The sequence below is a fragment of the Nerophis lumbriciformis genome, linkage group LG06, assembly GCF_033978685.3.
Source record: "Nerophis lumbriciformis linkage group LG06, RoL_Nlum_v2.1, whole genome shotgun sequence".
In the NCBI taxonomy this organism is placed as follows: Eukaryota; Metazoa; Chordata; class Actinopteri; order Syngnathiformes; family Syngnathidae; genus Nerophis; species Nerophis lumbriciformis.
The window spans coordinates 50,040,702-50,053,627 of NC_084553.2; the positions used below are offsets into that span (position 1 = coordinate 50,040,702).

General features: G+C 40.1%; 1 protein-coding gene and 1 long non-coding RNA gene across 11 annotated transcripts in view; one reads left to right on the plus strand and one right to left on the minus strand.

Moving 5' to 3' along the window:
• The window catches only part of celf6 (CUGBP Elav-like family member 6), a 426,206-nt gene that overhangs the window by 186,433 nt on the left and 226,847 nt on the right, over nt 1-12,926 (plus strand). The gene's annotated exons all lie outside the window — the stretch shown is intronic.
• Nucleotides 8,078-12,926, minus strand: part of LOC133608893 (uncharacterized) — a 257,241-nt gene continuing 252,392 nt past the window's right edge. Inside the window, exon 4 of the long non-coding RNA XR_009815641.2 lies at nt 8,078-8,420. This is a non-coding gene — a long non-coding RNA (uncharacterized lncRNA). The remainder of the gene's footprint in view (nt 8,421-12,926) is intronic.

The window sequence follows — 12,926 nt, forward strand, 5'->3', positions numbered from 1 at the left end:
GGGAGGACGAGTAACCTGAATTTTTGCTCTTAACCTAAAGCACAACAATTACCCAACAGACAGCTCATATCCTGAAAAAACGTGTATATTGGGGCACTCATAAGCCGAGGTACTACTGTATACTATAAAACAGAAATACAACCAATAGGCCACAAAAGTGCCCTTTTTTTTAATTTATTTTTTATTTCTTTTTATTTCTTTTTTTTTTTAGCAAGGGAGTTATCAAAGTTCTGCTCGTAGGCTTAGCAGTTGACTAAGGCAGTGATTGTCAACCTTTTTTGAGCGAGGGCACATTTTTTGTGTTGACAAAATCCGGAGGCACACCACCAGCAGAAATCATTAAACAACGAAACTTAGTTGACAGTAAAAAGTCGTCGCAATTGTTGGATATGAATTTAAACCATAACCAACCATGCATCAATATAGCTCTTGTCTCAAAGTAGGTGTACTGTCACCACCTGTCACATCACGCCGTGACTTATTTGGAGTTTTTTGCTGTTTTCCTGTGTGTAGTGTCTTAGTTCTTGTCTTGCGCTCCAATTTTGGTGGCTTTTTCTCTTTTTTTGGTATTTTCCTGGAGCAGTTTCAAGTCTTCCTTTGAGCGATATTTCCCGCATCTACTTTGTTTTTATCCTTCTTCGTGGGGACATTGTCGATTGCCATGTCATGTTCGGATGTACATTGTGGACGCCATCTTTGCTCCACAGTAAGTCTTTGCTGTCGTCCAGCATTCTGTTTTTGTTTACTTTGTAGCCAGTTCAGTTTTAGTTTCGTTCTGCATAGCCTTCCCTAAGCTTCAATGCCTTTTCTTAGGGGCACTCACCTTTTGTTTATTTTTGGTTTAAGCATTAGACACCCTTTTACCTGCACAATGCCTCCCGCTGTTTCCGACATCTACAAAGCAATTAGCTACCTGCTGCCACCTACTGATATGGAAGAGTATTACACGTTTACTCTGCTGAGCTCTAGACAGCACCAACACTCAACAACAACACATCATTTACAGACTATAATTACTGGTTTGCAAAAAATATTTTTTACCCCAAATCGGTGAAATTAGATAATCTCCCACGGCACACCAGACTGTATCTCACGGCACACTAGTGTGCCGTGGCACAGTGGTTGAAAAACACCAGACTAAGGTAATAACAGTTAACACGCGTAAAAGCCAAGGTAGTAATTAGTAAAGACATTTATCAAGGGAGAGACACGTCCTTCAAATCTCGAGTGGACGACGAACCGTGCGATCAATTGGGACATGGCGTTTATTAGAGAAGGGGCCTGCTATCTGAGGAAATACGGTAGTTTAAATTCAAACCAGAATGTGCACTGGAGGCAATTAAGATGCCTTTGGTTTTAAATGGCAACACACTCTTGATTGCGGCAGCAGTGGCAATGACACACAAGGCACGTTATCTGTGCACATATTGGAAGTGCAGCCGCCTCCCTCTGCACTGGCTGATGTAATCCCAGGCAACACAGCACCCATTAATTCTAAAAATCTCCTCAGAGACAACACAAGAGAGAGAGAGAGAGGAAAAAAAAGCTTCTCCAAGGGAATTTGGAAAGAGAATTCCTTGTTTACCTTTTCAACATGTCACCCTTTAAAAAAAAAAGAAAAAAGGTCTGGTTATTGATCCCTGAGAAGAGAGTCTGTCAGATTTCACTGTGCCTCCCCCGCCTCCCCCCCGGCTCTTTGCTCAGCCCCCCAGCCTAGAGAGGATGTCATCCCCCGGGGGCCGATTAGAGACATTTTCCTGGGAGACTTCCAGGTCACCCTTTTAAGCTCCTTCTCCCCTTTTCAGGCAAGCGCACTTCACTATGTCAGACACTTAAGACTTGGGGAGATGACTCCATAAGGGACAGAGACAGCCATTGTCATTAGGGGTGTGAATCTATCGGCAACTAGCGATTCCATCTGATTCCGATTCTTGGGATGACGATGCGATTTAGAATTGATTGCCGATTCAGCAAGATTGTCGCTTCAAACTGAGTATCACAATGTATTATTTGGAATAATAATTATAATGAAAGGTGACAGGTTAGAAAAGGTCCGTCTGGCTGCATGGAGATGGCTAAACATGTATTTTTTTAAATAGTTCTTATAAAATAAAAATTAAAATATAATTTTTATACATATATAAAGAGGCTATTTTATCCCTACAAGCCTGTTTCGCAGGTTTCTCTGCTCTTTCTCCTGAAGAGCAGAGAAAGCTGTGAAACAGGCTTGAAGGGATGAAATAGCCTCTGTAATTTTTCCTGATCTAACGTATATTCCGCTTTACTCCAGTATTGAGCACTGTATAACGGATAAACCACAGAAATCTTGACTATATATATATATATATATATATATATATATATATTTTTTTTTTTTTTTATAAAAAAAATAAAAAAAGGAATTGGAATGCAATTCCGATGTGAATCGATTTTTTGTGCCCCCCCTACTAGTTAGATAGATGGATAGTACTTTATTGATTTCTCCAGGAAAATTCCTTCAGGAAAATTAAAATTCCAGCAGCAGTGTACAGAATTGAGATCAAATTTATAAAGTAAAAAAGTAAATAATGTGGGTTTAAATGGAAATACAATAGAAAATATTACAATAAAAATAAAAATGAAAAAGCAACAATAAGATTAAAAGTATAACAGTAAAAATAAGAATATAACAAGAGAAACTAGGCAGTAGTGACCATGTTATGAAAATGTATTGCACTATTATTGAACTGTTAATTGCACTGTCTTTGAGTTGCTATCGGTACTTTTTCGGAAACCTTGGAAGTTGAACGCTCCATTTCAGAACTCGAGCAAAACTTTGTGGTGAAATACATCTGTCAATATCCACAAGTTTAAATCCCCAACGACAATGCTTTTTTTGGGAGGCAAATCTTTTATTACATTTACTTCTTAAAAAGTATATCATTATAGTTAAGATTTTGTTACACTTTTTTTACACCTACTCTTACATTGTAATTTTTCCCCCAAAAATGCCAATATATCATTGTAAAATGGATGACGTCAAGATAATTTACATATGAACGAACAGATAACACAAAAGGAAACTCTTTCAAAAACGAGTCAGAGCTTTTCTTCTGTCACTCACTCACACACACACACACACACACACACACACATACTAGTAACCTGAGGTCTCATTTATAAAGATTGCTGCGCCCCACAACACTTGCGTCAACAGGGGTGAAACGTGCGTAGGTAATTTTAACCGTAAACGTTGGTATGTATAGAAATATAGTGCGAAGTAGTTGTTTATTTTTACTCACTTTTTCACCATACCGAGAGCTTATGCAAAGTTTTTCAGACATGGTAATCAGCGATGCCCGAAAAACACACATGCACTATTAAATACATAAAACACCTATTTCACAATATTTAATCATTCCTCTAATTCTGGATGTCTTTCATATTTATTTGTTAGAGCCTAAAAAACAAACATGCAGTTATAACATGGTGGGTCATTTAGGTATCGTTTATTTTGATCATTTTTACTTGAAAGATAATTCACTGCAGATGTGTCCAATAATGAGAAGAGTGCATGCAGTTCTGTGCACACTGTTCTTTTTTTTTAATCTGATTTTTTCGGCGTGTGTACGTACAATCTTAGGTGTGCGATTACGCAATGTTCTATGTTGGAATCCCTGGAGAGATGCTGTCAAAACGCAGAGAACGACTAATGCAAATTTTAAGAGGAATGAAGCAGAACCAAATTAGTATAATAAACTAAAAACAAACAGTAAAAAAATAGCTATCAAAAAGAGAGACAGTCTATTATTCAGAGTTGTCTTATATTCGGGTCAAAACTTTTCATAGTATATACTAGTGTTGACCTGGTACCAAAATTATTTTGATACTTTTTAGTACTTTTCTAAATAAAGGGGAACACAAAAATTTGCATTATTGGCTTTATTTTAACAAAAAATCTTAGGGGACATTAAACATATGTTTCTTATTGCAAGTGTGTCCTTAAATAAAATAGTGAACATACAAGACAACTTGTCTTTTATTAGTAATTAAACAAACAAAGGCTCCTAATTAGTCTGCTGACATATGCAGTAACATATTGTGTCATTTTTTACTCTATTATTTTGTCAACATTATTAAGGACAAGTGGTAGAAAATGAATTATTAATCTACTTGTTCATTTACTGTTAATATCTGCTTACTTTCTCTTTTAACATGTTCTATCTACACTTCGGTTAAAATGTAATAATCACTTATTCTTCTGTTGTTTGGATGCTTTACATTAGTTTTGGATGATACCACAAATGTGGGTATCAATCCGATACCAAGTCATTACAGGATCATACATTAGCCATATTCAAAGTCCTCATGTGAGTTTATAAACATAATATACATTTAAAAAAAAACCCGAAAGAAGATGTTGTGATGCCAAAAAATATTGACCTAATCATAGTAGTATCTGTCATGATCTGTTACCCGGATCATGGCATGATTTATGTTGGTTATGTTTCTGTTTTAGTCTGTTTCCTGGGTGCACCCTCTTTCCCTGTTTATTGTTGGTTTCCATGGGCACTGATTCTCCTCACCTGTCTTAGTTTTGCAATTAGTGTTTCCACCAGGTGTTTTGGCTAATCACTCCCCTTTATAGTTTCCTGTCACCCAGCAGTAAGTGCTGGGTCAATGTTTGCAATAGGCAACATTTACGTCCTCCTGTTTTTGCTCCTCGCTCTTTATATTATTCTGCCGACCAGAATCCCGTTTTTTTTCACCCCTGGTGACATTTTGGGTTTTGTTTAGCTCCACGCTTGCTAGCGTCCTCAGTTTTGTATTTTTGTCCTGCCTTTTATTTATTAAATATACTTAAATCTTACCTGCACGCCGCTCCTGCTTGTTTTCTGCCTTGGAAGGAACACAACAATCTCAACCATGCGTCCAAGACGTAACAAGTATCGACTAGATACGCTCCTGTAATTGGTATCATTACAGTGGATGTTAGGTGTAGACCCACCAATGGCGTTTGTTAAACAACATTATTAAGGACAAGTGGTAGAAAATGAATTATTCATCTACTTGTTCATTTACTGCTAATATATGCTTACTTTCTCTTTTAACATGTTCTATCTACACTTCGGTTAAAATGTAATAATCACTTATTCATCTGTTGTTTGGATACTTTACATTAGTTTTGGATGATTACATTAGTATAGCTATCCCACGTCCTGCAGGGATGATACTTGGAGGCGAGGATTAGTGATTTTGGGGGGGTGGCGGACTGGTACTTTTCAGAGGCGGTATAGTACAGAATATTATTCATTAGTATCGCGGTACTATACTAATACTGGTATTAGTATATACTGTATGCTAGTTAAAACGTGTCATGTGATGGTGATAGTTTGACACTGCAACTGATTCAAAGTCACTTGGATTTTTGAGATTCTATTGTACTTTGTTGTTATTTGGCACTGAGACGGGAACGACCGGAAGCAAAGCTTCCAATTATGAAAACGGTCTGAATGTGGCCTCTATGCAGAGGTCCCGAGCCTTCTGTCTCTCAGCAGGTCAAAGCTGGGACATGTCCCGTCTACCTGCGGGCCAGGCCGACCTTTACTTTATCGAGTTAAACGTGATGCAATTATAGACCGAGCTGAACTGCCACGGCCATTACCAGCCTGTTGTCCATTAGTGACCTGTGGCTAAGGCATGGATGTCCACATTGTCTTCACTGAGCTTATTGCACACAGCATGACCTATACTCTGTATATACTCTGTATAAACTGTACCTACGCACAGTCAGATGCAATCTGTGTATGCATGAGTCTCAAGGAAGGTTGCTCTCAGTATTTATTACTGTGTGGGAGCGCGTGTAATTGCTGCACGTGCAGGCGGCGGCGAGGCGTCGCTATGATAAGTGACTCTCCGCCTGATTAAAGAGAAGTCTCTCTTGCCATAATGAACACAGGAGATCCATCAGCCGGCCGCCTTTGAGGAGCGTCTAGCGCATCGGCAGCTAAAGAGCCTGTGATCTCTCGGATTTTCAACGCACCTTGATTAACTTGGCGGCGTACTAAATGCGAAGGTATTGAGTTCAACGGGAGGAGAAGAGATGATGATGGTTGTTAGGTGAAGTTGGCGGGATGTATGGAAAGAGAACACACTCGAGTTGAGCAAATTAGGGTAAATATAATAAACATTTTAAGAGGGAGCATTGGAAGACGATGAGCTGCAAGTTTATTACAAAACGCCACGTTTCTGGGGAGTTATCGTTTCGAATTTTGGCGCCAAATATGCCTCGAAAGTTGCACAAAGCAACAGAGTTCACATAATGTGTGATGTTTTGCTTGGGGATGGGTACAGTGCCTTTCACATTTGATTCCATTCTGTACCAATTCTCAGGACCTGGGAATCGATACCAGTAAACGGTGGTGAATGTTAAGTCGAGGTTTCTGTGGTTTATCCGTTATACAGTGCTCAATACCGGGGTAGAGCGGAATATACTTTAGGTCAGGAAAAAAATACAAAGGCTATTTGTCTGTAAGCCTGTAAATGTGTTGGTCATGTATGATGTCTTTTTGTTATTTTGTAATGTCTATTGTTCGAATGTACGGCAGTGAAAATGAATTTCCCCAACAGGGACCAATAAATCTAAATCAAAATAAATCAAATTTCATCCCAACAAGCCTGTTTGCAGGGAAACGTGCAAAACAGGCTTGTTGGGATGAAATAGCCTCTGTGTTTTTTTCTGATCTAACATATGTTTATTTTTTTTAAATATTTAACATTGAGCTTTGCTGTTTAGTTGTTATCTTGTTTTATCACTGTACACTACAGTGTAGTGTATTATATAATAGACTTTGCATGCAGTTGTAATGCATAGACTACAGTGTGCTAGACAGAAAGTAGTCCTTGCCATTGAGTTGGAATTTACCAGTCTTTAATTTTTTTTAGCTACAAAAATTGTCTATTCTTTAAGTACTGTACTTATTACACATCAGTTGTTTGATTGCAATGTGCATCTTAGTTGTAGTTTCAAATTTGGAGCCTTATTGTACTTTTGAGCACCTTCTTGCTTTGTTGGCATGTAAAGTTGTTATATTACATAGGGGCAGTCTGGCTGAGTCCGCTCTGAGTGCTTGACTGCCGTTTTCCCGCTTAAGCCGGTGCCGAAGCTGCAATCGGACGTGACGCGACGTGGCATCGTTTGACTTTAAGACTTCGGTCGGTACCTATAAAAGTCCCAAATTCGGAACACATCCCTGGTCATGCCATCCGTTAGCATATGGCGCATTCATTTTCATTCCGACACTTATTACAAAAGAAGGAGCGATAAAAGAAGACAAAAGTTAGAAAAAGTATTTCTGACTCATGCTCAAAGCAGTAAGACTAAAGTTGCTAACTTATTTCACACTTGCAACAATTAAACCATTATCAGTGCAAGTAGTGATTTAATTAACAATGAAAAAGTCAAAGGTTTGTTGCAAATTTGATGTCACAGATGCCGCTCTTTTGTATACTGTGGTAACCCGTTTTTACCTATCTTAATGCAACAAGCTAGTATTTGGGCAATTTAAAAAAAAGCCGCATCCCACACTCACCGCCATACAAAAACAGGCTCAGTTAAATACTATTTATTTTATTGTCAATTATTTTTAACTGATATGCCTGAGTTTACCCTGCCTTCCACCCGAGTGCAGCCGGGATAGGATGATAGTGGTAGAAAATGGATGGATGCATGAATGACATGTATACAGTTTCACTAACTAACTCAAATAGAGTTTTGGATATTTTACTGCAACCAGAAACAATCGATCTAATTATGGTCTGAACTCTAAACAATTTAAAATAATACACACAATCATCAAATACATTATATTTCCACCTCTATACATGTCCATATGTAAACATGTGAGAGGACAATTGTCCTAAATGGTAAATGGTTTTATACTGGTATAGCACTTTTCTACCTTCAAGGTACTCAAAGCGCTTTGACACTATTTCCACATTCACCCATTCACACACTGATGGCGGGAGCTACCATGCAAGGCCCTAACCACGACCCATCAGGAGCAAGGGTGAAGTGTCTTGCTCAAGGACACAACGGACGTGACTTGGTTGGTAGAAGGTGGGGATTGAACCAGGAACCCTCAGGTTGCTGGCACGGCCACTCTCCCAAGTACGCCACGCCGTCCCCTAAAGTGATTCATAAGGTGCAACTACTATTTTAGGAGTACACTCACCCATTGTTGTATCACAGACAATGCATGCTCAAAACCAAATGCAATGTAACATATTTCACAATAGCTAAACATATACATGTTAAAGACAATCATCATACAAAATAACATTTAAGGCATTTTACTTACTTGAATCTTGAGAGATCCAGTCCAATAAAACAAAGAGATGAGTCCAAAGAAGGTTGTGAGTTTGTGCCCTGAAGGCAACACCTAAAAACACATGTACCATAATAACATTACAGGGTTCAACAATTGACCCTAGAAATGTGTCTTTTGGAAATAACAAAACAAAAACTAAACAATCACTGTTTTTTAAGGTACCTAAATCTAATGTTGTAACTTTACAATGTTGGGTTTTAACAAAAAAATACATGTTTTTTTTATTATTTTCTATGCTAAAATACGGAGAAAAATTGGAGCTGTGTGTTCCGCTGTGTAATTTCCACACAAATGGATCAATCATTAGCAGGGCGGATAAACAAATCAATTGAAAATAGCAACTAATACACTTCAAAATGAACCTTTGACCAGATATAGGATATTCTGTTAAAAGCTTTGACAAGTAATCCCTCGAAAGGGACTACATCAGACACCAAACAAGACCTTCACAAACGTCTTAAACAGGTTAATGCACATCCTGTGGCTTACTTTCAGCACCTTCATGTTCACAATGACAAAGGCCCGTCAGGTGCATTGGAAGCACCGGATGCTTCCCGAGTCGGGGGACTCGTTGCAAACTTCAATAAAGCACCGTGCGGGGACCATTCGTGCTCTTTTATCATTTATTGGCCCGTTCTTTCTCGGGCCTGCCGGGAGTTGTCCCACTTATTCCAAAGTATGCACCTTGCCACTCAGGTGAACTCTAGTACAGGCCCATTTTTTTTATTTATTTATTTTTTTCAAGCCTGAACTGCTACCCAGGGGGAAGCTTTGCGAACATTCTGATTTTACGTCCACAAGTTTTCACTCCTTCCATTGTTTGAAGTCAAAGCTGATACTTCTTGATCCAGCAAACTTGCTATAGGTGAGCTTAGCCTGTTGCTGTCCCTAAGCTATGGGCCCGTCATATTTCATTTCCCTTCACAGTCTTTCACTGTATTATGTTTTCCTCTCAGATAAAACTAATCTCCTTACGTATTGAAATGCCTTTTTCAACCTTTATTGAGCCAAGGCACATTTTTTTCATTTAAAATCCATCAATCTGTCAATCCTTTCCGTGTCCGGGCCAGGTAGTCATTCAAATCGACGTCCCACTGGGGTGAGTTTTTCCTTGCCCATATGTGGGCTTTGTCGTTGTGGCTTGTGCAGCCACCAGGAGAAAACGTTAAAAAATGAAACTCCACCAGGTCGTCGTGACTTATTTTGAGTTTTTTGGTGTTTTCCTGTGTGTCGTGTTTTAGTTCTTGTCTTGCGCTGTTATTTTGGTGGCCCTTCCTGTTTTGTTGGTGTTTTCCTGTAGCAGTTTCATGTCTTCCTTAAGCGCTATTCCCCACACCTGCTTTGTGTTAGCAAGCAAGGCTATTTAAAGGCCTACTGAAACCCACTACAACCGACCACACAGTCTGATAGTTTATACATCAATGATGAAATCTTAACATTGCAACACGGGTTAGCTTACTAAAGTGCAATTTTAAATTTTGCGCGAAATATCCTGCTGAAAACGTCTCGGTATGATGACGTCTGTGCGTGACGTCACGGATTGTAGAGGACATTTTGGGACAGCATGGTGGCCATCTATTAAGTCGTCTGTTTTCATCGCAAAATTCCACAGTATTCTGGACATCTGTGTTGGTGAATCGTTTGCAATTTGTTCAATGAACAATGGAGACAGCAAAGAAGAAAGCTGTAGGTGGGAAGCGGTGTATTGCGGCAGGTGTTGTGCCGGATAACGCACCCCCGCCGTAGAATGCACCCCCTGACTGTTGTGCCGGATAACACAGCCGGTGATTCATTGTTTACATTCCCGAAAGATGACAGTCAAGCTTTACCATTGGCCTGTGGAGAACTGGGACAACAGAGACTCTTACCAGGAGGACTTTGAGTTGGATGCGCAGACGCGGTACCGTGAGTACACATGCAGCTGCGGCTTCCAAACATTTGATCGCTTGCTCGTTCGTGCGTGCCGCTATGTGCATGTCACGTACGTTACTTTGGGGACTTTGGGGAAATATATGTGCTGTATGAACTTTGAGGAGGTGAACGGTACTTTGGGCTGTGGGATTGAGTGTGTTGTGCAGGTGTTTGAGTTGTATTGGCGGGTTATATGGACGGGAGGGGGGAGGTGTTTGTCATGCGGGTTTAATTTGTGGCATATTAAATATAAGCCTGGTTGTGTTGTGGCTAATAGAGTATATATATGTCTTGTGTTTATTTACTGTTTTAGTCATTCCCAGCTGAATATCAGGTCCCACCCGCCTCTCACAGCATCTTCCCTATCTGAATCGCTCCCACTGCCCTCTAGTCCTTCACTCTCACTTTCCTCATCCACGAATATTTCATCATCGCTCAAATTAATGGGGAAATTGTCGCTTTCTCGGTCCGAATCGCTCTCGCCATGATTGTAAACAATGTGCAGATGTGAGGAGCTCCACAACCTGTGACGTCACGCGCATATCGTCTGCTACTTCCGGTACAGGCAAGGCTTTTTTATCAGCGACCAAAAGTTGCGAACTTTATCGTCGATGTTCTCTACTAAATCCTTTCAGCAAAAATATGGCAATATCGCGAAATGATCAAGTATGACACATAGAATGGACTTGCTATCCCCGTTTAAATAAGAAAATCGCATTTCAGTAGGCCTTTAAGTTGTTGCTATCCTTCTTTGTGTGGACATTGTTGATTGTCATGTACGGATGTACTTTTTAAGTTTTTGCTGTCGTCCAGCATTTTGTTTTTGTTAACTTTGTAGCCAGTTTAGTTTTACTTTTGTTTTTCATAGCCACTGCCTTTCCCTTTCCCTTTCCCTTTGGTTCATTATTGGTTTAAGCATTACATACCTTTTTACCTTCACACTGTCCCCCGCTGTCTGCATATTGGGGTCACAACAAACCAACCTGGTCTCACCCGACACATTCCAACTTTTACAAAGCAATTAACTACCTGCTGCCACCTACTGACGTGGAGTATTACGTGGTTACCCTGCCGAGCTCTACACAGCACCGACACTCAACAACGGCACATTATTTGCAGATTATAATTATTGATTTGCAAAAAATATTTTGGGGATTTGCCATCCAATTAGGTGAACAAACAGTGGTTGAAAAACACTGCCATAAAGTATTCTCTCCAGTCTCTTTTTGGGGAGCGAAATGTTTTTCCTTGCAGCAAAACACTTGCATGTGATCTCATTTGTTGATTGTGAATGTCCGCCATCCTACGTGGCGAGCATTGGTCCGTCGGCGCTGGCTGGTGGGTGTTGTGGGTCACCTTTGTGACAGAAACGACACGCCTGATCAAAGGCGGGCCATTTGCCGCTGGGAGGCCTCGGACTCCTGCATCCAGCTGCGGCGGTCTTCTTGTCTGACCTTGGCCTCGCATCACGGAGGTTCGTGCGGCAGAAATAATGGCTAATCTGACCCCGGCTAATGCGCCTTCGGTGTCCCCTTCATCCCTCGTTTTATCTCGGGGTTTTTTTTTTCCCTGTTTCTCCGGGCGACATGGGGCAGCCCCAATGAGGCTTGCCAAAGACGGTCAGCAGGGGAAATGATAACTCCAACTAAATAACATGCTCCGTGTCCACTTTCCGACCGAAAGGGGGCACTCCGTACCGCCGCCATCTGGACCTGCCGCCGGCATTAGCAACACGACAAATCTCACACCAGCTGTCTCCATCTCGGCAGCTTTGTCTTTTTGTCAGTGTGAAAATAACATTTGAATTCCAAACAAAGTATAAACAACGGAGCACAGGAGGAAAAAAGGGCTCTTTTTGGGCTTGTTTATGCGCTGAGGCAAATCGAGCAACTTCCGCTGAAAAAGCCCAGTCTTGTTTTGTTTTTTTTTCATCTATTTTGCCTCTCTAAGCTCTCGCAGCGAGTGATCTATGCGTACCGCAAATGGCAAATGTCTCTTCTCATGTAAACCACTCAGGGCTTTTATTGGGGATCATTGCACTGGCAGTAACTTTGGGCCAAACGTCAGCGCTGGCATTCAAATGCTGGAATTAATTCTGCCGACAGGGTGAGGAGGTGAACAGTCTTAACACACATTTTGCTTATACTGTGTTTTCCAATTCTGAAACAGAGCACAAACTATCTGGATGTTTTTGAGGGCTTACAAAAATGTTTTAATGCATAAAAAATATATATATCTATATTTGTTCAGTTACGCAACATCACTTCTCTTATTGATCGACGGCAGTGGGGTGCAGTTTTTATTGTATTTTATTCCATATGCTCTCATCAATGTTAACACAGACAGCTTGCTCACTAAAAGGATAACAAGAAAGAGAAGATGATCATTCAGTTTTATAAGAAATGTTGTCAAATACATATATGTATATACCAGGGGTCGGCAACCCAAAATGTTGAAAGAGCCATATTGGACCAAAACTACAAAAACAAATCTGTCTGGAGCCGCAAAAAAATTAAAAGCCATATTACATACAGATAGTGTGTCATGAGATATAAATTGAATTAAGAGGACTTAACGGAAACTAAATTAGTTCAAATATACCTACAAATGAGGCATAATGATGCAATATGTTCATATAGCTAGCTT